The sequence below is a fragment of the Ornithodoros turicata genome, chromosome 1 (genome assembly GCF_037126465.1).
Source record: "Ornithodoros turicata isolate Travis chromosome 1, ASM3712646v1, whole genome shotgun sequence".
In the NCBI taxonomy this organism is placed as follows: domain Eukaryota; kingdom Metazoa; phylum Arthropoda; class Arachnida; order Ixodida; family Argasidae; genus Ornithodoros; species Ornithodoros turicata.
The window spans coordinates 60,846,234-60,870,467 of NC_088201.1; the positions used below are offsets into that span (position 1 = coordinate 60,846,234).

General features: G+C 46.9%; 1 protein-coding gene and 1 non-coding gene across 2 annotated transcripts in view; both read right to left on the reverse strand.

Moving 5' to 3' along the window:
- Nucleotides 1-24,234, reverse strand: part of LOC135378282 (atrial natriuretic peptide receptor 2-like) — a 765,968-nt gene that overhangs the window by 694,681 nt on the left and 47,053 nt on the right. The gene's annotated exons all lie outside the window — the stretch shown is intronic.
- On the reverse strand, nucleotides 4,811-4,883 carry Trnat-ggu (transfer RNA threonine (anticodon GGU)). The gene has a single exon. It is a non-coding gene; the product is annotated as a tRNA-Thr (tRNA).

Sequence of the window (24,234 nt, forward strand, 5' to 3'; positions counted from 1 at the left end):
TTCATGCAGCGTAACACACACACGGAAGCTTGTTTTAACTACCTGTTGTGCTTCATTCGCACCTGTCGCCCCTGAACTGGTTCGGTAACTGAACCGTTTGGAAAGAACCGGTTTGAACCATTATAATTGCTTTCTGGAGCTGAACCCGAACCGAACCCTTATCGCTGAACCTAAACCCGAACCGGACCGTTAAACGTTTCGGTTCGACTCTCTGGTTCAACGACGCTCATTTTCTCGGGGAACAGTAGATGAAACTTATTTGTCTTGGAATTCCCAGTCGCAGCCACAGAAAAGTGGAAGGATCATGCTTGTAAAAAAAATAGTGGCGCTGGATAGGTTATACAGTGAAATCTTTTCTTTTACAGTGGATGCCGGAAACCTGGCAGCGCTTTTAGCACTTATCCAGTAGGATGTCAACAGGAAAGGGGGTCTACTGTTTCATGGGACAACTTTACAATAGTTATTTGAGCCGCACTGGGTATCCCCTCGTCCCATGTCATGGTTGGGAGCGCGGATCAAGTGTGGTCCCCTAGACTCTAAGCATTTGGAATTTCGGGCGGCGGATGGAGCTGGTTGGGGCAGATTTCGGACACGTCCATGTCGTTTAGTGTACAATAAGGTACAGCGGACAATTTGATGGGCAAGTGTGCATATATGCTTCGGCTGAGAAAAGTTATTCAGGATCGAAGTTGAATCAGAATGGAAGCTGAAATAGAATCGGAGCACTTGGGACCCAGGTCGAATAAATGGATAGAAATGTTGGCTCCCTCAGGTTGGGAAATGAATATCAGCGTTACGACGTCATGAGCGAGCACTGGGATGGCAGAAGCGTCAAAAACCGGCGGCACGGCAAACCCACAGTGCCGTCTTCCTCACACCGTTACACAATGAGGGCGTCAGGGCGGACACTGATGAACGTGAGCATATGATGCCAGTAATACCTTAGTTGTACCTCCGAAAGTTATACATGTGTAGTTGCTCGCACGATGAAGTAAAGATTACAACACCTGGATGCTCACATGCGGATCAGTAGCTTCAAGGCGCTCGGCGCACCCATTCAGACATGGTAGTTTTTTTTTAACGCAGAAAAGGACTGCGCAGTGAACTAACACTGCAATGCAAAATGTGCACACTAAAGGGTGTGGCTGACACTGAGGTTCCACCAAGCATCGGACAAGATCATATGGACGTGAACACCGCTGTAGTTTTGGGAGTCCTCTCTAGTGGAACGGCATATTGAGCCGATGATCAGTTATGTGCCGCACTAAGCATGCCGTGTATGGTGACCGGAACATTCGCGAAATATCAGGACCAACTGGCGGACGGTAGCAAGCGTACAGGACAGAATCACGTACCGGAACTGAGGAAGTGCGGTCTGTGGAAGTGCACGCATGTCTAGTGGTACCAGATCCACGGTCAACTCCACGTATAACCAACCGGCAGTACTGCCTCTTCGTTGTAGGTACTGGAGGACGCCTTTCGGAACGAGAAAAGGGTGGTGTACCTTGCCGAATTTATAACGACTACCTTCTGCCAGAGCCTGTAGACCCTCGCTATCCTCGAAGCATGCGATTTAGGGCTCCCGATTACAGAAGGAAGTACGCTAAGCCAGAGGAATTGTAATCAGTGTACCGTGTGCCTTTTGCTAATCGAGACAAGCTCATGTGATGTCGGCAGCCTCGACGAGGACGAGAAAGAAAGCTAGAGTGGATTTCTGGAAGTTCCTGCGCGGATAGGCAAGATGACACTCACAATGACAATTTGTTATGAAATGCTCTCACTCCGAGATCCACGAGCTGAAGGTCATCTCCAGACGAATGGGACATCAAAGACCCAGTTCACGGCGTGCTGATCTGTACATGGGCGAAGTCTGGGGCCGTGGTTAGTGACGACCAGGATGAGCACAACAGACCCGAATTATATACTCGACCAAACTGGAAACCTCCATTCGCACTTTACATTCCAAGCAGCTGTATGGTCCACGCACACAGATATTTCTCCTCTACCCTGCTTTTCTTCCCTTCTCTTTTGCCTTTCTCCTGCTCCTCCACTGATGTCCAATGATATGGGAAATGCTATGCAGCCTCTTTGCAGTTTTATTTCATTCCCGTTGACTGTGCAAGTAAATGAAGCGTTTTGCACCACCACAACGTGGTCTGAAATTTGTAAGCCCATGGTGACAGGAAATAAAGAAAACAGGTTGCGGTTTCGTTTCGCAATTTCCGAGTAATGTCGGTAGGCTATAACATGTCGACACAAACTTGTTTCAACCGCGTCCTCTCCAACTTAGGTTTTTTGTGTTACGAGAGATTTCGTTTATTATATGCGCAAACATTGCAGAAATCACGCGAAACGACTGGTGACTAACCCTTCGCCCGGCAACAGCACAGCACGGAACAGCAACAGATCAACGAAGAAGTTTAGGAGACAGCTGGACAACCTGTGCGCATTCAAAAGCCGCGCCACTAATTGTTCCGTCTGGCTGAGCGCAATATGCGTGTTTACAGTATTGGACTTGGCATGGGTGAGCACGAGCAGTCATATGTTTGCACAAAATTTCGCTTGACCCGTCGCGCGCCAAGAGAAAACAAAAATAACACAAAAAGAAGACGTTACATCAGCGGTATTGCATTTCCAAGCAAGCGCCAAAATGTTATGAAGCGGTGACTGCGCAAACCATTTCGCTCGCTGCGCCATCCCTCGACTGTAGACGACGAAGTGCCGGCTATGACTTACCGAGCCGATGAGATGCACTTAAACTAAGGTGAAATGGGCTACCATGTTGCGGAAGAAGCACCGCATAGTTTACGCTGGCAAAATACGGCCATCTCTTGGTGTTATGACGGTGAAAATATGTCGGTAAGCGGCAAAACGACATGTAAACAAAGTCACATGACCTCAAAATGACGTTTTCTATGACGTGCGACCAAAGATGGCAGTTTTGCCAAAAGCACCCGCTTGAGGGTAGTTACAACAATGGCGGGTTTGTGTCACCCCTGTGTTCGGCGCTCTTCGGATGTGGAGAGGGTTCTTTAAAGGTGTGCGGAACAGAGCCTTGCGCGTGCTGTCTGGGTTATCTGCGCTCATAGGTCTTTCGCAGCAGCTCATTTTATTTGTTGTAGAAGACGTTGCAGCGAAAAACTAAAAATATTTTTGGGGTCACTTCCATGCTCCTTTAAAGAAGGAGGAGATAGACTTTTATGATGTGATACTGCATTTCACCTGGGTATTATTTATTTATTGCGGTGCTCCAAGGGCCTTGCGGCATTACATGGAGAACGCATAGCTGCAATGAAAATGATAACAGACAGTAACAAAAAAAAAAACAGGAAAGGAAATGGATTAACACAGCATTGCATAACTGCATTTACATTAACTGACTAACATGACTGACTGACATAACTGACTAACGTTAACATTGCATAACTGCAACGTAAATGATAACAGAACAGTAACAAAAAAAACAATAAATTGATTAACACAGGAAAAAGTAAAACGATGTCACAAACAACTAGTTGCATAACAAGAGTAACATGGATTGGTAACACTTCAAAGGAAAAAAAAGTGCGGAGAGCGGTTTTAAATTATGTATGATTTACAACTGAGGTAATGGATGAGGGTTAACAATTCCATGATCTAATGGCACGTGGAAAGAAGGAAAAGGAAAAAGAGTTAGTATGGGAGAAGAAGTTCGCATTTCGGAGCGTTATCCAACCGTTGGCTAATGCAACGCGCTGGACGGAGGTAAGGAAGACTAAGGGGCGACGAGTGAAAATGTTTATGAAACAGATGGAGTGTTTGGTGATTGCGGCGGTGATCTAATGGCTCAAGGTCGAGAGCTGACTTGAGAGCGGTGACGCCAGTGGTGCGGGAATAGTCAGATAAGATGAAACGAGCTGCGCGATTTTGTATTGATTCGAAGTCATTGTAAAGGAAAGATTGATGAGGGTGCCTAATACAACTTTCAAATTCCAACTTGGGCCAGATGAAAGTGAGGTATGCAAATCTTTGAAATTCGGGGAGGGGGCAAGACGGAGGTTGCGTCGGAAATAACCCGGGCAACGGTTTGAGTCACTGATGATGTGGTTGGTATGAGTGTGCCATGGAAGTCTGGACGTGATATGAAGACCAAGGTAGTTGTAGGGGAGTGTGTGACCAACTAATGTGTTACAGAGTTTGTAAGGGTACAAAGATTGGTGTCTGCCGACGTGGAGGTAGGAACATTTTGATGTGTTTAGTTAGTGGCATCAACCATGTAGAGCACCGTGAGTCGATAAGACTAAGGTCAGATTGGAGGAGTATCTGGTTGTCGGGAGATGCGATATGTCTTTCTGTCTTTCTGGCAGGAGGTTCTGGCAGATCGAACTAGATCCAGAATCTAGAGTTATGACAAGATTTATTACCCACAAAGGTTGTTTTCGTTGTAAGAAGGTACCTTTCGGTCTAAGTAGTGCTCCAGAAGCAGTTCAGAAAGTTATAGACTTGCTACTCAGAGACACTGAAGGGATAGCTTGGTACCTTGATGATATTGTGTGGGGAAATCGTGAAAAGGAGCTAACACCAAGACTGGAAAGAGCCTGTGAAAGATTTCAGCACCACGGAGCGACATTGAACATCAAGAAGTGTTTGTTCAGTGTTCCCAAGATTCGTTTCCTTGGACACGTAATTTCCAAGGCAGGTATCCAACCTGACCCATCGAAAACTAAAGCCATACTGCAGGCCAAGACCCCAATGAACAAAGAAGAACTAAGGTCTCTGCTGGGTTCGTGCAACTTTCTCAGGAAGAAAGATGAAAGTCACTGAAAAGGTTAGCTAGCTGTAGGGATCGAACCCACATCTTCTGGATTACCGGTCCAGGGCTCTACCAATTGAGCTAAGCTAACACGCCTCTCCAGCGACTTTCGGGGTGCGTCATCTGAAGGGACGATAAACCAACCACGCACTCTCACTCACCCTCCTTTCACTCTTACATTTTTTTGCTCACTCAGAAGTTCGTACCTAACTATATGCCTCAATTGCTGAACCCTTACGTGCCTTAACAAGAGTTGAACAGAAATGGGAATGGGCCTCACAAGCAGAAGATGCATTTTCAAAGCTTAAGAACGAACTTATCAAAGAGCCTTGCTTGGCGTATTTTGATGGAAATGCAGAAACTTGGGTTATGACAGATGCCAGTTCAGTAGGGTTTGATGCTATTGTATGGCAGAAACAGTTAGATTGCAGCAGAAAGCCTGTGGTTTATGCAAGTAGATCGCTCACGGACACAGAACGACGTTATTCACAGGTAGAGGGGGAAACTCTTGCTTGTGTTTGGGGAGCCGAGAACTTTCATATATACATATCAGGAAGAACATTTCATCTTCTTACAGATCATAAATCATTGGCCTATATGATCTCACCGAAAAAGTATGTTGTGCTATCACCTGGAGTGCAACGCCTAAGTTCGTGATTGCTTCCATACAGCTATGACATCGGATGTGTCAAAGGAAAAATGAATGCAGCTGACATGCTATCTAGATAGCCGTTGCAAGACACAGCCGACAGAAATCTAGCTGATGAATATGTACTCATATTTTGGAAGTGAACAAAGAAGAATTGAGTGCTATCACTTTAGAAGACTTGAGGAAAGCTTCAAAGAACGACAAGGTCATCCAGCTGGTTGCCAAAGCAGTAACGTCTGGAATGTGGTTAGCTGAGTGCTCTGATGTGAGAGATTTTGATAGGTACTTCAGTGAGGAAGGTCTTTTGAGAGGACATCAACTACCTGAGAAACTCCAAAGGATGGTTCTAACTGTCGCACGTGAGGTGCATCAAGGAATCCAAAGAACAATGCAGCTCATAAGAAGCATATTTTTGGGGCATCGTTGAACAAAGATGTTTCAAGCCTCATCAGAAACTGTGCTTCAACTACATTAACATTGCCGCTGGTGCCTGATGAGCCGATGGAGCCATTAAAGCTTCCTACGAAACCGTGTATCAAGCTTGGAAGGTGTCCGCCCATTTGGTCGAACGCCATTCGTTCGAAAGACGTTCGTTCGAAAGACGTTCGTTCGAAAGAAGTTTGTTCGTAAGAACATACGGGGCAGGCAAGCAGTGTTCTCTGCTTTGTTCATTTCTTTCTTTCTTTTCCCTTTTTTTTTTTTTTTTTTGCTTTTTGCAGCCGCAGAGGGAGACCACTGGTTATTTGCCGACGTTTGTAATTTATGAACAGCACAGCAGTACAGTAGGGCAGAACCCGGCGAACCAGTACGAAACATATTGAAGAAAGTGGCCTCAGGTTGGGAGCAGCCGATAGTCTATGTGCTTCTTGTGGGCACCCTTCTCATCGCTGGGGGCAAATTTAAATGGCACGATCGGAAATGGGATAGCCATAGGTGCGGGAAAGTCACTCGAAGTCTGTGGATGCTAAAAAGGAAATTTCGCCATGGTACAACGAAATATATTAAAATAACAGCATATAAAACCCCAGTTCAACCATGTTTAAAGTATGTATCTGCAGTCTGGGATCACTACACATGCACGCTATCCGGAAAAATAGTCTGCTGCCCTGCTCATGTTGTCTTGGTTTCGAAGGACTTCTAAGGTTACATGGATGTTGCAAGAACTATACTTAGATTCACTTTGACATAGGCGCAAAGTAAATAAACTAAACTAAAAAATAAAACTGTTGTTTCTCTTATACAGTGGTCAGTTGGTTACAAACATTAAAGGTATACATTGTTAAAATTTGTCCACGTTCGACGCGAATAAATCATCGAAAAATGTCATTTATTTATTTGCCAAAAATGTTTATTATTTGGCATCAAGTATTATTTGACAAAGGGTGGGGGAATTAAGGGTGAAAGACATGTATGGCAGGTTTAGCCACTATGTGTCAGAGCGGAAAAACCTATGAAGTTGTCGAACGGGCTAGGGTGAACAACCCAGGCCCTTGGACCGCTTTTTAGATGCGAAAAAGTGGGTTAGCATGAGGAATGTGTATACGGGCAGGCGGATTACACATACTTAAATGTTTCTTAGGATAACGTCATTTAGAACTGAAGCTTTCTTTTGTTGTTTTCTTTTCTTTTTTTCATCGTCAACGCTCCAGGCGAACCAATAAATAGAATCGATCAAACGGCGTTCGATCAAGTGGCTTTCGACCAAATGTCCCGCATTCGATCAAACCGCTTTCGACCAAAACGGCGTTCAATCAAATGTCGCGGAATCAGTTTGGAATGGACATTGTGGGACCAATGAGACCCAACTGTTCACTGACTTCGATAGATTACCTCTCATCATTTCCTGAGGCCTTTATATTGAGAGACATTTCGTCATCGGCTGTATCACGCGTCTTCGTGAACTGTTTGGACGACATGGTTACCCACCAGAAATTGTGACAGATGATGGCACAGAGTTTGTGAGCAGCAAAATGGAACGTACCTAAAGACATGTGGAATAAGGCGCATTCGGACCTCACCTTATTATCCGAAGAGCAATGGTAACATTGAACGCTTTCACAGATATCTGAAAAAGCAAATGAGGTGTACCGAAGCTGCCAATGAAGATTGCAGAAAGAAACTTCCAGACATTCTCATGGCTTACAGAACAACACCAACACGATCAACGGGAGAAACTCTTTTACTGAATAAAACTTTTTTTTTTGTGGTGGAACAGTTGAAGAATTAGAGGGTTGGGTCAAAATCCACTTGTCAAAAGTAACAACAAAAATATAAAACACTGAAGCTTTCCTAGCGTTCATGCAGTGGACTGCATTTAGTCAGGTTATATCCGTCAGGTAATACCTGAGGAAATGCAGTCCATTGCATGAAAGCTTGTTTCCATTAAAGGAACGCTCCAGTGTTTTATATTTTACTTGTTACTTTTTTTTTTTTTTTTAGGAAGAAGGAAAGAGGAGAAACGGCGTAGTTAACTCTGCAGTGCAACATCATGAGCCCTACAGAAAGAGGATGAAGAAATATAGCAATAGGAAGAGGAATGTCAAGAAGAACACTCTGCAAGTTGGTGACAAAGTTGGTATGGCCAACATAAATAGATCTGGATTGCAGGCAACAGACATGAGTGGCATACATGTGATAGAGAAACAACTTTCTAGATCTTCATTCTTGCTTCGTAACTGTGAAACTAGAGAACCATATGTGAGAAAGGCGAAGCATCTACGTAGGATCTTTCATAAAACGAAGGACTACAGTCAGAACGTAGAAATGGCATTTTGTGGGAAGACCCTTCGACTAAGAAGTCAGTGGGAAATACAGAAATGTGTGAGACATCAGAAAGACCGGACAGTCACAGTGGACAATATGTTACTCGTTCAGGAAGAACGGTCAAGCTTCCCGGCCGTTTGAATTTGCAAACTTTAAAGATTTGGTTATTGATGTGTTAATATACGTGATATAGATATCTTGAAATGTGATAATTTCATTTAAAACATGGGAGGGATGTAGTGGCTGTTACGGGCGCCACCATTATGTGCGTCAAGGAGAGACGAAAAGGCGGGCCCGAAAAAGAAGGAGGAACACGGGGGTATGCACGGGAGACTCGCACCGAATGGAAGTTGTAACCAACTTGACGAGCATTGTATCAAAGGGGACAATAAAAGTTTACACAAGGTCAACAATCAGCATACAAAAAGGTATGCCTAGTTTACATTTCTCCATTTTGTCAATTGTCCTGACAGCTCTTTCGCTGGAATTTAATATCGCGACTAATTCTGCCCACTCTTTTAGCCTGTCTAATTGCGTGTAGGACGGCGTCAAAATGCCCGTGAATAAATTGCGGTGCTCGATTATGAACTGCAACTATGGCGGGCTAGAAGGTTCCCATCCTAGGTTACCACACTGCAACATCATTTCATATTACTCGAGCGTTTTGCGAGACGCGCGAGACTTTTTCTCCGTCGTTAACGCGTCGTCGTCTGCTTTCAAAACAAACGGCATTCCACGTGACTCTTCTGCTTCGCAATTGGCTGAGAGCGCGGGGTCTCGTTCCCAGACGTCTTAACTCTGCAGCCAGGTCTAACGACAGTCAACAAACAAACGCACTGTGGTTACATGGGAATACCAAAACTGGCAGGTATCGCTCCCGGTAACTTTAATCGCTCCTCTGTCGGCACAGTCGGTTGCGCTCGACGGCAGCTTGTAATTAATAGGGCCCCTGGATACGGATTATTTTTAAAGAATGTGAGCGTCTCATACCATTATTTAATAAATGAGTTCTTGTGATGTCTTAAAAAGAGATTGGGCCCCCTGTAATTCATCTCACACAGCGCTCCGGAGAAATCACATGCGGGTGATTAGTATTCTGGCGTGGCAGACGCCTAATGAGCGCACTCGTAAACTTTATTCGCGGCGGTAATATACTCCGCTGGTTGAAGAATAACGGAGAACTCACGCGGAAGTTATAATTGGCATCATGCATCCCAACGTCCTTCGTCGTAGAACTCTACAGTCCATATCAGTGACGCACCCTGGATTCATGCCCAGTATGGGCAACTTCGCATATTCTATGCATAAAGCGTCGGGCTTTGAGAATACAGGTCTTGCACCTTGCTTCGTTAAAGGAGCAGTGAATGCATCTCCATTTTTCCAGTTATTCAAGGGGGAAGTATGTTGTTTAAATGTCCGATAATTACCGAAAATTGTGAATGAAAACCTCTAGTGTCTATTAGAAGAGTAACTACCTAACGGTGGCCCACAAGTGTGAAAACGCGCAAACTCGAAGAAGACAAGGGGAGAAACACACAGCACAGAGGCTGGAAAACTACCAATTATAGCCCAAGACTCCTCGCTTCTAGGTGACTTATACGCACATTTATAATGTCTCAAAGAGCACTTGGCAGGACACTCTCTGCCTGCCCGCTTGCTCTTGAAAATAATGCAGAGTTGTCCTTTTTTACTTCTCTTTGATCATTCTCAAAAAGTTTACGTACTCTAAACGCACTGTGTCTATGCATTGGAAGTTGATAACACAGTTTCTTGCATTTGTTCATACCAAAACGAAGACCTAATAGCAGAAAATTTCGGAAACAGAACAAGTAAGTAATTATCTGCTTTTGAGCGCTCCAGTGCACTGGCGTGAGCAGACGAGTTCCAGATGTGACTGGGGACCGCGGCAACTCTCGTACATTTTCTTTGTTTTCAGGCGAAAAACGCACATTCGAAGAAGCGGCCCACATGCTGGTTTAGAACGACTATGTTAATCCTCAGAGACAAGTTAATAAAAGTCGCAGGACAACCCCACCCACAATCACAAATCTGAAGTCGCCCGTCATCGGCGCGCGCGGTCGCATTACAGCTCCGACCAAAAGCGTTCAGCACTTGTGCAGATAGTTTTAGCTAAGTTTCGGAATCGCCCCTGCTGTACAAGACCGTCCCTTTAAGGTCCAGATCCTGTATAACTTCGGGGGATGTTTATATCGGATCGAACCAATTCCCAAAAGCATTACGGACCAGTTTCGGGGCTTTCAAGCTTTAAGGTTCAAGCTGTACTACTTCGAGGGACGTTTATATCGGATCAAACTGGTGCCCAAAAGCTTAACCCGGTTCGCAAACCACTTCCATGTGTGGAATATGCGCGACGGAACTGTAATGACAATTCAAAAGTCCTGCCTGTGGTCCAACACCCCCTGAGAAATTTATTTTTATTATTTATTGATCCATCAAGGGGCCTTAGGCCATTACATGAGGGATTGAGCACGTATGCAACACACTGGCATTGTACATCAAACAGCAAAGGGGGCAAATCGTCGTCGGAAATATGACGTATACTTCAGGTATCATAAAATATCATGTAAAAGATGACAAAATTAGTAACGATGGTGACCCGTAAATAGCGAGCACTGGGTGTGCATGCACACTCCTTATTCATCGGAGGTTTGGGTTTCGAGGCCGAAAACTTTCATGCCAGAACGCTCACTGGACGGTTCGCCTGTACCCTCCCGCGTGGGAACAGCACGGTGCACAGAATCAGGGTTATGGCTTCTATGAGGTAGTTATGAACGATATGGAGGGTGTCAGGTTACTGAAGGAAGAGGGAGGTGTAGTGATTGGTGGAAAAAGGGTAGAGGCATATTATTTGGGAGCGAAAATGCGAAGGATAACTGTATTTCGATACCCCATTGATTATCCTGATACCGACTTGGAAAAAGAGTTAGGACAGTATGGATTGGTGATCAAGACTCAAAGGGAAAAATATGGTGGAGAGCATGAAGACTGCGAAACTGGAACAAGATTGGTGATCATGGAGCTTAATGGGGACCTGCCAAATTTTTTGACGGTGAGGGGTGTCAGAATTGAGTGCCTGTATCATGGGGTCACACGGAGATGTGCGAAGTGTGACGCAACTGATCACCTGGCTCGTGATTGTAAGGCTCATAGAAGCCGCTGGTGTGGGTCTTATTACGAGGTGGAGTGCGGGAAATGTAAAAGAGACTTGGCAAGAAAAAGGAACGTCCCGGCAGATATAAGGCCATCGGCTTGGGGAGGTGTGGTTGAGCCAAAGAGTACGCCATGGGTGTCAGAGGAGAACTTTCCACGTTTGGAAAGTACAGAACAGCAGGAAGTGCAGCAGGAGGTTGTAGTGGATGTAGTGGGGGGTGGATGTGTAGATATAGTGGATGATATCAAGTTGGACACCACAGTCGTAGAGAAGGATGGGGAAGTTAAAATTAAAGAGGTTGTCAGTGGGAAGGAACAGAGAGAAATGGGGCCTTGTGATAAGCAGCAAGAGGTAGGAGAAAAAGGTTTAGGGGAAGAAACGAAGGTCAGCAAGGAGGTGGAGGGAAGCATAAATGATGAAAGTAAGGGTGAAGGAACGGAAGAAAAGCGAGGGTCAGAGGTTCGCATTGGTAATGCTGAAGAGGAAGCAAGCCAGGACGATGCTTCCTCAGTAACAAGCACAACCTTAAGTGTGTCTTCAGTGTCACAAATTACATATTCTGACAGTGGAGAAAGCTTCCACACGATGGTATCAGAGGAAAGTGAAGGACAAGAAAGCGAGGAAGTTGACAAGAAGGGCCGTGGTATGGCTTTAAAAAGGAGAAGGGTATCTAGGAAGGCAAAAAAAGGTGGTAGAAAGGCGAAGGATGATATTTAAGACAAAGTTGTTAAAGTTATTACTGGGTCAGGCAGTTCAGTTTCCTCCACTTCACTCCAGTCCATTATGACGTTCAAATTCCTAACATTTAATGCAAGAGGATTTAGAAGTAAACCGAAACAAAATGAAGTAATCCAACTATCGAAATTTTTGGGAGTTAACTGTATCCTAATTCAAGAGACGCATTGGCACAAACAACAAGAAGCAATGGAATTCGATAAAATATTTAACACAAAGTCGTACTGGAGTTATGGAACGCACAACTCAAAAGGGGTTGGTATCATTTTCCTACAACCAAGGAGCATAAGAGTACTTAAATTCGAAAAAGACATCGGTGGGAGAGTAATTACAGTGGATATAGCCCACGGAGGAGGAGTACTTAGAATAATTAACGTGTATGGGCCAAACAGAGCAAAAGAATCGGAGGAGTTCTATAAAGATGAACTTCCGTATTATTTTATTGGGGCTCACAATTTTATACTTGGTGGAGACTTTAACTGCGTAACTGATACTATAGATACATCATCAGGAAAACATTCCAACAGTAGTGGTGCTAGACACTTGGAGTGGGCAATACAAAAATTCCAGCTACAAGATTCGTGGCCAATAGCAGGTGGGGGAGGAACGGGCTTTACCCGCCTCAATAAAAAAGGGGGAAGTAGAATCGACAGAATATATATATCAAGTCGAATGGCACAGAAAGTAAAAGACGTTAAAACTATCGAAACAATTGACATTTCCGATCACAGGGGTGTCTTGTTGGAAGTGACAGAAATGGGGTTTCCGGGTTCCCAACGTCCATGGAGAATGAATATAAAGTTGCTCGACCTCCCAGAAGTTGACCAAGAAGTCAAACACATAATCCAGAGAGGGGTCAAGGATAGTGACCATACTTTTATTTGGTGGGATAAGCTGAAAAATACTGTAAAAAAGTGCCTTAAGGCCTGGGGGAAGAAAAAAGCGCATGAGAAGCGTGCAATGACGCACAAGCTCCAGGAACACTTGCTGCGGTTGCAACAGTTCGGCGTGGGAGTACTCTCCGGTGTGAGCTACACCTCCGCCAAAGATCACCTCGCACTCCTGAGGGAGGAAAGGTGGGAGGCGTTGAGGTATATGGCGGCGAGGGACAGTCTAGAGAAGGAAGCCTGGTGCTCCCGGAGGCTCCTCTCTAAACATCTGGCTTTAGCGCAACCGCCCATGGAGGCCCTCATAACCAAGGGCAGACGAGTCACCAAGCAAAGTGAAATAGCCATTGTGGCAAGAGAGTTCTACGCTAACATGTTTGAGAATGGACTCACGGCAGGTGATTCCTTCTGCGGGGGAAAGGCAGGAAAAGGCATAGAACTTAGCTGCAAGGAGGTGCAGCAGGCTGTTAGAAGCCTGAAGAATGGGAAGTCGCCGGGACCCGACGGGTTTCCGGCGGAGTTCTACAAACGGTATTGGGACATCCTGGGCCCCTCTTTGGTGAAGGTGCTTAATGGTGCACTCCAGAAAGGTACACTTCCAGAAACCTTCCTGGAAGGAACGGTCACTCTGTTGTGCAAGGACCAGCAGCGTAAGGAGGAGTTGGGCGCCTGGAGACCCATAACGTTATTAAATTTAGATTATAAAATATTAGCAAGGGCAGTCGTGGGCCGAATACAAGGAAATATGGAAGAATGGGTGTCACTAGCACAGGGTGCTGCAGTTAAAGGTCGAACAATTCAAAGGAAAATATGGGAGCTAAGAGATGTTATAGAATGGACAAGCAGAAGGAGAATAAAGAGTATTCTCATGACCTTAGACCAAGAAAAGGCATTTGACCGGCTTAAACACGCGTATTTAAGAGATACATTAGAAGGAATTGAGACGGAAAATCCAATAATAAACACAATAGGAGCCATGTATGAAAACGCCAGGAGTAGGTTACTTATCAATGGGCAATTGGGAAAGAGCTTTCAGGTCAAAAGGGGAGTAAGGCAAGGTTGCCCCCTTTCTCCCCTGCTGTATGTGTTAGCCTTTGATAGGTTATTACGAGGGCTGAACCAGTCTGAGGCAGTGAAAGGGGTTGAATTACCTGGGGCAGTACAGTGTAAAACCATTGTGGCCTACGCAGATGATCTCACTATGGTAGTTCAAGGCGAAAAGGAAGTTGAGAAAGCTCTAGAAGTAATGGAAGAATATGGGACAATGAGCGGGGCGAAAATAAATAGAGACAAATCAAAATTGATATATTTAGGTGGGGAGAAGCCGAGGAAAGATCTGGGCTTGAGTATTGTGGAGGAGACCAAAATCCTCGGAGTCAGGTTTAATAAGGACGGGGTTTCACACAACAATTGGATGCAGTTGGAAAAATACGTGGAAAAATTGAAGGAAGAGTATGTTGAACCGGGAACGCCACTTACAGCTCGAGCGCAGATTGTCAAAAGAATTATGATACCGAGATGTGCGTACCTGTTTTCTGTCGCTTACCCTTCTCCTGAAATATGTCGTAGAATTGAGAAACTCTGCTTTCAGTTTATATGGGATGGGAAAGCGCAATGGGTAGCGCAAGAGAAAATGAAACTGCCTATTGATGTTGGGGGCCTACAGATTGCTGATCTGAAACAACTGTCAGAAGCACATGCTTTACATGGAATATATAGGATGTTGGATGGCAAGGACATCGCACAGCAGGTGACAAAATTTTGGCTGGGAATAAACATAAGACATTTTCGCCAACACGGGATAGATCATAGGAGTCCAATGTCGGAATGGCAGCCAGCAATTTATGAAGCAGGGAAGCACACTTTGCTGCAATTGAAAAGATTAGACAAGAGCAAAGACTACAGCGGAAGCTCAGTCGCTGAATTATACAGAGATCTGAGGGGGAAAGAAATAGAGAAATATCCATCTACAATAACAGCGGAAGCTTGGAAAAGAATTCTTAGTTACTGGTTAGAAGGCAAAAGAAAATCATTCCTGTGGAAAATTGCGCATGAGGTCATACCAGTGAGGGATAAGTTTTATCTGTGGGGTAAAAGCCGCAGAAGAGACTGCGAGCTTTGCGGTCAAATAGAAACGGTGAGGCACGCCGTCTTCGAGTGCAAGGTACCGGTGTACCTGTGGTCCTGTTTTAAGAAATATTTTGGATTAAGTAACTTGACATTTGAAGAAGCTATGGGAATACATGTTGGGAAAGTAACCAAAAGACAACAGAAATTTTACATGTTAGTAGCAGTCGAAATCGCATATCAAGCTTGGGTAAACAGGTGTAGAGTGGTGCATGGTGGTGACTGCTGGGGTAAAGAACGAATGAGAAATATAATCAGCTATTACGTACGAACTTGGCTTGGGAGGGAGCGGTTAAGGTTAGGAGCAAAAAACTTCTCGAAACAGTGGCAGTGTAAAGGGTTCAGGGTAGTGGAGGGTATTATTAAATTTAAATTGGCAGATTAGTTAAATGAATTTAGAATATACTACCGCCGCAAGACAAGGAGGAGATCTATCGGAATTTTGGGGTGAGTTAACTGTAAAGCACAGGAGTGTTGACGCTCTTCTGAAGCACACGATACAGCGTTACACTCAAGTGCAAAAGCAATGGGGCAGAGTTTTAGAACTGGCCTCAGTTGTTGACTTGGTTGGGGAAAATAAAGCAAATCAGTAAATTAAGGACATAGGGAGTGGTAGGCTAAAAGATAAGGAAGATGGGCTCACTAATTTTGTGACTCATCTAATCAGTCAACAATACAAGGCAATTACCTTCTGGGAACTTTTGTCGCCATTTAGGAAGGCTTTGGACAATTCTTAATTGAGGGAAATTTATTTTTTTGAATTGAACTGAAAATTGCCAAGCGAACCTCACTTTTTATTTTTTTGTTACAGAAATATGAAGTGCCCCACGGATAACCACAGACGCAACAAAAGTATGCACAGTACCGCAACAGAAATAGTCGAAAAAATTAGTAAAAATTCCGCTCTAGCCCCGCCTGCTTGACTGTCGCAAAGAAGGGCGTACGGAAGGTGCGGGGGACGAACTGTTCCCGTCTCTTGTTTTACCTTTCTGTCCCCCGCTTTGACCTTGATGCTGGTGACAACCGTCTTATCACGAAGAAGGCAAAACATATGAAGGCGAGGACACTTTCCTCCTCTACACTCTTAGAAATGGGGGGGGGGGGGGGGTCGAGGTAGCTTGCCGTTGTTGGCCGCACTCAAGTGGGCATCGTCACGACTATAGCCAAAAAAAAGGAAAGTGGGAGAGGGGAGTGAAGGACTTCAAAGTGATGCATAGGCAGGCAACGGCAAGCTACCTCGAACCCCCCCCCCCCCCATTTTTAAGAGTGTAGATGCACATTTCGCGCGCGCTTTTTTGCGAAACTCAAGCAGGCGGGGCTCATGCGTAATTTTTACTAATTTTTTCGACTATTTCTGTTGCGATACTGCGAATAGTTTTTGTTGGGTCTGTGGTTATCCGTGGAGGACTTCGTATTTCTGTAAAAAAAAAGTTAGGTTCGCTTGGCAATTTTCAAAGTTCAATTGAAATACAGAAATTTCCCGCAATTAAAAATTGTCCAAGGCCTTCCTCAATGGTGGCAAAAGTTTCCAGAAGGTAATTGCCGAAAGTCCTACAATCCTCCGACGGGTACGTCGCCAGTTAGAATTGTTTATCACTTTAGGTGAAACACCCTGTAGTTATGAGCTCCGTGATACCCTGGTTCCGGGGTCCCCAACTTCTGCACACACAGTCTTACGGATGCCCTACAAAAGATCACTGGGGAAAACATCACTCTCACCTGGCGAAACCTAATGTAAACTGAATCTCTCCTCTGGCTGAGGATGTCTTTTCGATTTTTTTTTATTCCCTGTTAGCGCCGCGAAGCAACTGTGGCTATGACCGGCGTACAGATGTGGACAGCAGGAAGGAGTGGGGGACAGGTATGCGTCCTTTGCCGACTTGAGGGGGAACTGTGCCGACATTTGTCTGGAAAGTCTTCGGAAAACCCAGGGAAAACCTCAGACAGCACAGCCGGTGGTAGGATTCGAACCCACCACCTCCCAGTCTTCAGCACCACCTTGGCTACCACCAACGAGCGGGACGCCTTAACGCGCTCGGCCATGCCGTTGGTCCTCTTTTCGAAATGCCGCACTACGTTACGATATGATTTGTTTCGGGTTTCTAGTGTCGACGTATAATTAATCCTGAGGCTGTTAAAGCCAGTTTCCGCATAGCAAGCTTCTTCCGTATCCTTTCATGAACCCTGGACCAAGCCCTGATTTGCATAGTTCCGTGGAGGTAAATTCTCTTGGCATGTCATTTCTGCGTTTCTTAATTGAACAGGGAACACGCTGCGCCTGATTCTACCTCCAACTCCAACTGGTTGTCGTTCACCAGTAGTTGCCAGAAACCCTGATTCCAGAAACTTGGGAGGATTTGGAACAAATGAGAAAGGCCGTGCAGTTCTGAAGACCTCACTATACTCTCCTGTTATTTGATTCGTGTCCCTCCTTTCGGCCACTTATACGAAATGCTTTCTGTATACTTATAAAAAATTTCCCCTGTGCAGGTTTCTACCGCAGATGCTTGCAAAATGTGTCCAATGTGGACAATGATAGCAAGGACCCTTCCTATCTTTTTCTTGGCTGCTCTTGCACCCTTCAGTTTATGCGCTTCCTGCGCGAATGCTTTGATGCTCTGTTGTTCAGCAACCTGTCACTGAAGGAGCCATGCTCACACAATTGCAGATGTTTGCGACCCGCATCGTGCGGGTCGCAAAGGTCGCATCGTGCGGGGAAACTTGTGAATGTGGGCTCATCCCCGGGGCTAGATAACATCACTTTTGCCGCACTGCGGAACCTTGACGGCCGGTCACCCAAGCTCTCCTTCATGTTTATAATATGTCTTGGCAACAGGGATCCCAACCATCTACCTGGAAGGAGGCGTTAGTTGTTCCCGTCCTGAAACCAGGCAAACTCCCAAATGCCCGGTCCTCTTTTCGCCCTGCGAGCCTGACAAGCTGTGTGGGAAAACCGATGGAGAGAATGGTTTTGCATCGTCTTGACTGGTGGCTCGAAAAGCAAGGTGGGTTCCCTCACGAAATGGCGGGCTTTCGTCGCCACCGAAGCTCCATGGATACAGTTCTCGACCTCGTTTCTACAGTCCAACATGCTCGTGCACATCGGCGGATCGTTGTAATAGTTTTCCTCGACATCAAGCGCGCCTATGATACCGTCTCGCACATTTGTGTGCTGCACGCCTTGCGCTTTTTTGGAGTATCTGGTCGACTCATCAGCTGGCTCCACAATTTCCTTATGAACCGGACTGTCGCTGTCCGCACATCCCACGGCCAAAGCCCTACGCATCCTGTTCATCAAGGCGTACCCCAAGGAAGCATTCTGAGTCCTACACTCTTCAGTGTGGTAATGGCAGGCCTAAAATCGATAATTCCGCGCAAAGTAGCGTTCTCTGTGTACGCCGATGACGTGGCCCTTTGGAATGTAGGCAAGTCACGAACAGCCGTTCAGGGCAGTTTGCAGCTAGCCTTAAACAATGTCCATCTGTGCCTCACGCGACTTGGGATGGACCTTTCGCCCGAAAAGTGCGTCGAGCTCCCTTTCACCCGCAAGGCTATGAGAAATTTCCCTCTTTGGGTTGGTGCAAAAAAGCTCGAGCCTGTGCGTTCCCATCGCTTCCTTGGTGTGGTCATGGACTCGAAGAAACCAAAGTGCAGCGATAGCTTCCTGCAATTAAACATCTTTGTAGCTTAGGATGAGGCTGTGATCAACCCTCCCTTCTAGCCGTCCACGCGGCTTTGCTGAGGACGACTCTGCTTTACAGCCTTCCAATCTTGCACAGGATGTCCACAACGTCATTGAATACCCTTCGGACGCTGTTTGCCCGAAGCCTTCGTCGCTGCCTTGACCTTCCAAGAATGGCTGAAACACGGCAAGTCCTGGCTGAAGCTTGTGAACTCCCGGTGGAGGTTCTCCGTGAGCGTGAAACGACTCGGCACTTTCTACGTTTGCGTGCGCACATTCCCCGTCACCCACTCCTCAGGAAAATTCGATACCGTCCTGAAAGTGATTTCCATCGCGTAGCGCAGAGGACACGCCAGGCTCTCACTGGCTTCATAGCGAAGGACGTCACACCACCGGATGCCCGTGATCTCTGCCTGTGCCACCTACCTTCGTATGTCTCCCGGACCTCCAGGAACGAAGAGATCAGGTTCCCCCTCAAGTGCTTCGAGCCCATTTTTATGTTCTGGTAGACGCGAAGTTTTCTACCTCTGCCGCAGCATACACCGATGGCGCATCTCTAAATAGCAAGTCCGCCTCGGCATTCGTCATCCCGCCCGAAGGCGTACTGGAAGGACGTCGCCTTTCGCATCTTACCTCATCCACAGCTGCGGAACTCTATGCCATACTTTTCTTTCTGCAGCACATCGTTGATTTTACCCCGCGGGAATGGGTCGTGTTCACTGACTCTATATCTGCGCTGCAAGCAATTCAAAATTCTTACGTCCGAGGCTCATCCGCACCGTTGGTGATGGATGTGTTAATGGCTTACAACCTTGTCTACGAAGCAGGACACAGGCTGGTTCTCCAATGGGTTCCAACCCATTGCGGTGTCGAAGGGAACGAACAGGCCGACAGCGCCGCAGAAGCAGCTCTCTCGTCGCAGAGACTGACGCGTATTGCGCTGCTGAGAGGAGATCGTCGTTCCGTACTTCGACGCCTTGTGACTCTTCAGGCATTCCCCCAATGGACCGCTGACATTCTCGCCCCAGCCATGCTGAGCAGAGTTGATCCAGCGCTCGCTTTCCGCATGCCTCTCGTCAAGATGCCGAATTAATTCATCGAATGCGCCTCGATGTGGCTTTTACAGCGCAGTGGCGTTACCACATGAGGCAAGTTGACTCTCCCCAATGCAGTCACTGCGGTGCTGTAGAAGATCTAGAGCACATTTTTCTCCATTGCCCACACGACCAACCTTCGCGAACCGTATTCTCCGGATCTCTTAAAGGGGCACTAAAATGCAAAAACAAGTTCACTTCAAATTACGTTACACGCTATGTTAATTTCGTACTTGTTATCGTAATTCGAAACTTTGATTCCATTACGGACCTACAATCGAAATTATACCGGACTCTTTCTTGCTTCGGCGCTAAGCAGTGAACATCGTTTCAGCTCGTGCATCGGTATTTTTAGTCCATGCTGCGCGTGCACGCGCGTGTCACGCCATGGAGCAGTCCCGGTGAAAAACGTAGTGCGCGTTGCGAAGCGGACTGGCGTCGCTTTCCGAAGGGCATGAAGATAAATGTAGTCAGTGGAACATTCGCGAGAACTGTTGTGGGCTACAACTCAGTGAATCAGTATTGAAAAATGCAGCAGTGCGCATCATGCCGCGCATATACGAAACACTACGATCGGACCCGTTCCAAATCCACATGCCCACGATAGGTATTCGCGCTTGTCCTGCTGTCTCACTGGATGCCGCCAATGTTTACCTCCCGGGATACTATTCGCTGCCGCCATCGACGGCTGTTTTCATTGCGTTTTCTTCTAAACGATAGCTCTGTGTGAACTAATTTTGCTTGCAATATACTAATTGAAACACGGACTTTCGTTTGAGAGCAAGTTGTTTTTGCATTTTAGTGCCCCTTTAACGAGCTGGACTCTCGCCCCTCTCTCCCACAAAATTGCTTGGTCCCTGGCCACATCCAGCCCACCAACGCTCTGCCCTCAAAGCTCTCTTTACCTTTCTGGATAACATAGCACTTCGATCCTTATTGTGAAGGGGCTCATTATTTCATTCCCAGCATCACCACCAGCAATGAGGCAGTATCGCCCCTGGCGATGAAACTCACCAATCATCATCTCGTAATAAAGTTGTTGGTTGTTGTTTTTTCTGGCCCTATTGTTCCACTCACAAACGCGTTTTGGAACAGCCAGTCCTGACTAGGTCGGAACTAACGTCTCCATGTACAGCGATGATGTACAGCGATTACTCTATTTCTTGACCCATGTGTACACTCTAGCAAAAAAGGGCTTATTTTGGGTGTACCTGATGTTTTTACTCCCTTCAAGTGCTTTGTGCTCCCCTCTCCTAACCACAAAACCACAGTCAGCGCAAGGGGAGTTCCGGTGCCCCCTTTAGCTCCTCTGTCGTGGCTCCCCCCACAGGGGACATCGGCTTTCGCCGGTGCCTCGTGAGACACGTGAATTGCGGCAGCATGGACCCCAGTTCACCAGTCCCAAGGTGTTATCCGTATCTCGCCAAGGGTGGAAGCCTTAAGCGGTGACTGTCGGGGTCTTGGTCAAGCCCCGCCTGACGTTTTTTCCGTAAAACTCGGACTTTCCCATATGTATAGACGTTAAGTGTGGGGAAGTGTGTGAAGCTTAGGAACGTTCAAACATTTGGTGCCGAAACCCGGGATCTCCGGCAGACTACTGGTCAAGAAATACTGGCGAGACCTACAGTGACGAACTGCCTCCCCGTAACGTATCGATGGACGAATCAGACCGCTTGAAGAAGAAACGCGCAACCAGTCGCGCTATAGTGACCCGTACCATCTCGGAGCTGACGTCGCTTCTCGCACAGACGCCGTTACCAGCTGGACAGCTGAAAGAGAAACTTTTATTCTTGGAGCAGAAGGCTGCGGCGCTGGCACAACTCGATGAGTAAATTCAGAACATCGTGGATACGGATCTTTTGGAGGCCGAGTGTGAGGCGTGCGACCGTTATCTTGAATCGATAACTAGGACCACCGTCCGGGTTCGCGACGTCTTAACGCCGCCATCAGCCATAGGCCCGTCATTGGCCGCGAATGGAGACGCTCACCCGAGCCAGTCACGGAACGCCGCACCCATCACGGCCTCAAGCGACACTGTTGCCTTACTTAAACTTAAGCTTGACATCTTCGATGGGGAGCTTTCTAGCTGGCAAGGTTTCTGGGACCAGTTCCAAGCCAGTATCCATGACAACGCTAGACTCTCCAACGTTAGCAAAATGAAGTATCTGGTCTCACTTGTCTCCGGACGAGCTGCAAGAGCCATTGGAGGTTTGACTATCACGGATCAAAATTATATGGCGGCTCTCGATATATTGAAGACCAGATTCGGACGAAACGATCTCCTGATAAATGCGCCCCTCGGCTCCTTGTTCGACCTCAAGCCTGTCAGGACCACCGATGACGTAGAGGCCTTGCGCGAATTGCTCGAGGCTGTCGCTGTTCGCATAGGCAACTTGCTAAGCTTGGACGTATCCATGGACCAATACTTCCGCTGGAACCGCTACTGGAGCCACCAATGAGGCTGCTGGAGCTGCTGGGCGAAACGCTCGCTTGACCGCTCTTTTGAAATTTCTTGAGACCGAAGATGAATGCCGTGAGCAGCTTCGACCGGACGTGGAGCAGACCATACAGGAATCGGATCAGAGCTTAATAAGTTATCAGCGGGGTTATCCCAGACACAGGTCAGCGTTGCAAGCTTCTGCGGCTTCCTTGACAGCGGTCATAGTTGAACCTTGCGGTCTCTGTAAATCCAAGAGCCATGCACTAGAAGGTTGTAACGCCGCCCTCACTCCCGAAGAAATAAGGCGTGTACTGCGACAAGGCCGTTGCTTTTTCTGCGGCAAGAGATATCACCTGGCACGAGAGTGCCGTGCCTGTTGGAAGTTGCGCTGCCAGCGCTGTAACAGACGTCACTTAACTCAACTCTGCCCAGGCCTACTTACTGCGCTTCAGCATGCTCCACTCACGGCTATTGCTGCAGTTGCAGAGGACGTCGTTACTTCCGTGTCTTCATCGGCTTCAAGGATTCAGCCCTCCGCAGAGGTACTTCTTCAGATCGCTAAAGTATGGCTCGAAGGACCTAACGGCCGGAGGCGCGCAGCTCGTACGGATAATGCTAGCTGGAGGCAGTCAAATGAGTTTCATCCGCGAAGATGTCTCCACAAGCTTGGAATGCACCCCTCTCCGCGACGATGAACTGTCCGTTCGCACACTCGGCAACATTACCTACGCACGAAGCAGTTACCGTTCCGTCAGAGTTGTACTACGCAGCCAGTTCACCTCCTGTTGTGTCAGCATAGACTCAGTTGAATTTGGTCCTATCTGCGCGGATACTTTGCCAGCACATTCCCCTGATATGACTCAGCACTTGAAGGACATGGGTCTCCAGTTCGCTGATGAACCTTCGTTCAGCACCGTAGAGATATCTCTGCTCGTTGGGTCGTATTATTACTGGCAGATCGTCACGGGGAACACTGTTAGATTTTCTGAACGTCTGGTGGCCGCTGAGACAGTCTTCGGGTGGACGATTCAGGGTGACAGTTATGCTCATCGTGTAGATCCACAAAACATCGCAGTCATGCATATCGGGGTCCAAGCAGAGGAGAGGCGCGATAACATCGATTCCCAGCTGCAAACATTTTGGGAGCTGGAGTTCCTCGGCATCACGGACCACAATGAGAAATGCTGTAGGGACGACCATCCTGTCCTCCAAGGGTTCAGATCAACTACTAAGCTGGTTGACGACCGGTATGTCGTCCGCCCTCCCTGGGATACTCAGAAGTGCGACGCATTAGCAGACAACAAAACCTTGGCATCTCAGCGATTGAAGTTTACGACGAAGGAATTGCTTCCAGACCCTGCACTGATGCAGGAGTATGACGACACGATACGGCAATACCTCACATATGATCACTCCCAAAGTATTTGGGAGTTTGAGACTACTCCCAAAGCGAATGAGCCGTTGCCACCGGTAGACACTTGGAGATTGACAGGAGTTCCCTTTGGCGCAGCGTCTAGCCCGTTTCTGCTGGCTGCGACAATCAGGCATCATTTACTGTCCCAGGCCCCTCGGTACCCTCATACTGCTCCCTTGCTTGCCAGCCACTTCTATGTGAATGACTTGGTTGTGGGAGTCGACACTCTCGAGGAAGCGAAGATTCTTTACCGTAAATCTAGAGACATTTTCCCAAAAGCAGGCATGAAGCTGGTCAAATGTGTCAGTAACGACATCACGATGCGCAGCGCATTCGAGGTTGAAGTCACGGCCACTCCAGCCTCTACGCCCTTGAAAAAGGTCCTTGGACTCAGCTGGGACATAGACGCGAACGAGATTCGGTACTCGCTGAAGCCTCTGCCCGAGTTTTTGAATAGCCCGCCCGACACAAAGCGCTAT